Source organism: Notolepis coatsorum (genome assembly GCF_963971535.1).
Source record: "Notolepis coatsorum genome assembly, chromosome: 6".
Taxonomy (NCBI): Eukaryota; Metazoa; Chordata; class Actinopteri; order Aulopiformes; family Paralepididae; genus Notolepis; species Notolepis coatsorum.
Window position 1 is genome coordinate 23626455 of NC_140170.1, and position 3418 is coordinate 23629872.

Below are 3418 nucleotides of genomic sequence, written 5' to 3' on the forward strand. Positions count from 1 at the left end.
CTGTTGTCAGTGTTGTGTGTCAAATGAAGGCTTCTAACAATAGGTGGAGGGTGGGGACCCAATAAAATCTTCATTATTATAATATCAGATTTACTCATTTTACTACTTAGTGTGTAAAAAATTTAACATTACAAAATGTAAACCTTTTCTTTGATACAAAAGTGACACTTTCCGTGTTTCTGAAGTGGGATTTTTAGATTTTGATTGATTGTGCTTCATCTCTGGTTCCAGTCAAGTTGTTGGCCTGATATTAAAGCAATCAATCAATCAATCAATCTTTATTAACAGACACAGGGTCCACAGAGTAAAAAACACACAAACATAATCAACAAATTACATCACAATAAATAAACCAATAGCAGCTCTACAACAGGGCACTGTACCAATACTTCCAGATACAGGACTGGAGCTTGATGTCACTGAGACTCGGTTGAGTCGGCAACAGGATGATCCGGTTCTGAGACACATTCAGACGACAGATACATTTATACATCAGGTGTCTCACCAGAGCATGAAGGAGTTAACTCCAGCAGCACATTCAGACGACAGATACATTTATACATCAGGTGTCTCAGCAGAGCATGAAGGAGTTAACTTCAGCAGCACATTCAGACGACAGATACATTTATACATCAGGTGTCTCAGCAGAGCATGAAGGAGTTAACTCCAGCAGCACATTCAGACGACAGATACATTTATACACCAGGTGTCTCAGCAGAGCATGAAGGAGTTAACTCCAGCAGCACAAAACATCTTACTGGCTCTGCAGCACCTGGGCTTCCTCAGCACAATCCTCAGGCAACAATCATTGTAAGCAACCTAAGTTTATAAAACTAGCCTGCTGCTTAAACTTGACCCACAAGGGGGCAGTATAGAGAGGAGTGCAATAGGCCCTAAAAACAGGTTAACTTTCACCCCAGCAGAGCAGAAATGGAACTTCTTCCTCAGCATGTTCGCTTGAGCAGTACAGTACTCGCCGCTGTCGGCACATGTCATCATAATCATCACTAATTTGATCAGTAATAAATGTGACCCAAATATTTTGTACTACAGCAGACGGCTAGCACCAGCCCAGACAGATAGAAAGAAGGACAAATAAATATCCTTATCGCTTTTAGTCCTGCAAATCAGAATGACACTCTTCTTGGCATTGTATTTCACGTCATGCCTTACTCCACAATCAGAACAGATATTGAGCAGCTCTTGGAAAACCACTACTACTTGGCGACAGGATGGCCAAATCATCAGCATACATGATGCTCTCCCCCCCTGAAATCCACAACGCCCCCCAACCCTGGACATCTTCAAAACTGCTCTCAAAACACACCTCTTCACCAAGGCTTTTCCCCATCAGTCAGTTTAGATTAGATTAGGTCCATTATCCCTTACCTGCGCTCATCCCCCTTTGTTCCCTACTTCCCTATAGCCCATTTTTTGTTATGATTGTGAAGCGACCTTGGGTTTCATGAAAGGCGCTATAGAAATTTGATCTATTATTATTATTTAAGTGATCCACCACCATGTTACCATGAAACACATAACCCGTTGGGTGTTTGCCAAGCTGGACAGAGAGTTCCCTCATATAAACATGTAAGAGTGCAGGGAGAGTAACTCCGGACGCCGTGCCCAACACCAAGAGGAGCAGACAGTATGACCCCATATGACCTGCATGGTCTGGTTGGCATACCAGGACTCTAATAATATTACCAGGCGCGCCCCTCTCCCTCAGCTTTAAAAACTGTTTCTGGTGAGTTAACTCGGTCCAATGCCTTAGAGGCATCAATAAAAACCACTAACACAGAGGAATGCTTACCCTTATACAAATTAATAACTTCTTTCAAAGCATTAGATACTAAGGTCAGTGCCATGCTTGGCTTTGAACCCAAACTGGTTGTCTGGAGTATAAACTATAGTTTGGAGTATAAACTATGCTACTGTGACGTGTGCAGGGGTGTAAAAAGTACCCAGAAATTATACTTAAGTGAAAGTATGGGCACCGTCTCAAAATCAGAGTATCTGGCTAAAAACACACTTTTAAATGTACTTTAAGTACTAAAAAGTCTAAGTAAAAAACGTTTGAAGTCACAAAGGGGCTATATTCTGTTCTGAAGAATCAGAACTGGCCTGCTCTGCGTTGTGTTATCCCTTAAAAGCCCTATTGTACTTTCAAAAACCAGCTAAGTGGTTTAAAGCAACGACAAAGTGACAGCGGTTTGAAAAAGGAGTCAGAGAGAAGGTTATTGTAAGGATCCGGTTTTAATGGGATCCCAAAGTTAATAACAAAAGATTTAAATGAAAAACAATTCAATGAAACCTCCAAACATGAGAGTGTGCCCTCAGCTGGTGTTTCAGACTAAATTCACTACAATTAAAATCATCTCTCTCGTCTCGTCTCCTCGTTGGTTCGATGGTGCCCGTCTCAACGCGTCGCCGTCCTTTTCGTCCAGTAGGGGAAAGAAGGTTGTATTTCTCCGTGTTGTTTCTTGTTCTGTGTTCTCTCTGTCTCTGAACCGCTCACTTTAAAGACTAACTCCTCCCCCCAGCATTACGTCAGGAAGGGCGGACCTTTCTATGAGAGATAGCTTCCAATTGGAGGACCAGTGTGATGGCCGTTTTTAGCCCACCCACACTTTTGATTGGCTGAACCTAGGTAGCAGCCTTTTTCAGCTTATCTACCCGGAAATGCCTTTATAAGGCCTAGGTTGGCTTTTAATAGCCTGATTGTGTATTGCTGTTCAGAAGATTCTTCAGTGTTTGTCCATAGTTAATCTGTATATTTCTTAAGTTAGTTTGCCCGCTTGGCAGAAATGTGTCTAAACAAGTGTTTCTCTATTGATTGTTTAAGATTAACAAGACTATACCTGTGGGTAACTGTGTGTCATTCTCTGAGTCATATCACTAAGTATTTATATCTAGCATATGAGTAAGCCACCTGGCCACCGTCTGTTTGAGGTGTTAGGCCCCCCCACCCTAGCTATTGATTGTTAGAGAGGGGGGTAGGTGGTGATCTGGTGGTATTTCCACTCCGCCTAGCGGGTGGTGCATCCTGTTTCCTGATTGTTAACTTGCCAACAGGAGCCGGAGATCATTCATATGCTGATTTACTCTGTCCCCAAGCCTTTACTTCTGTGTTTACCTTTGCAGAGAGACAGGGGAAGAGGCTGAGTATGGTGTTTTTACAACTATGTGCTGATCCAATCTGTGTCCCCCCCCCCTCCTCTCCAGGAAGGGGTTGGAGACCCTCTTGGATTAGAATGTATGATGCAATGTTTACCCTGTTCACCAACGACTCTGTAGCGGACGACAGACCCTGTACATGTATACATTTTGCTTGGGAAATCCACCACACGTTTTTTCTGACTGTCTATTCTTCTGACAGTAGGTGTTTAATCAAAGATCCCCGCATTCTAGTCTTGCA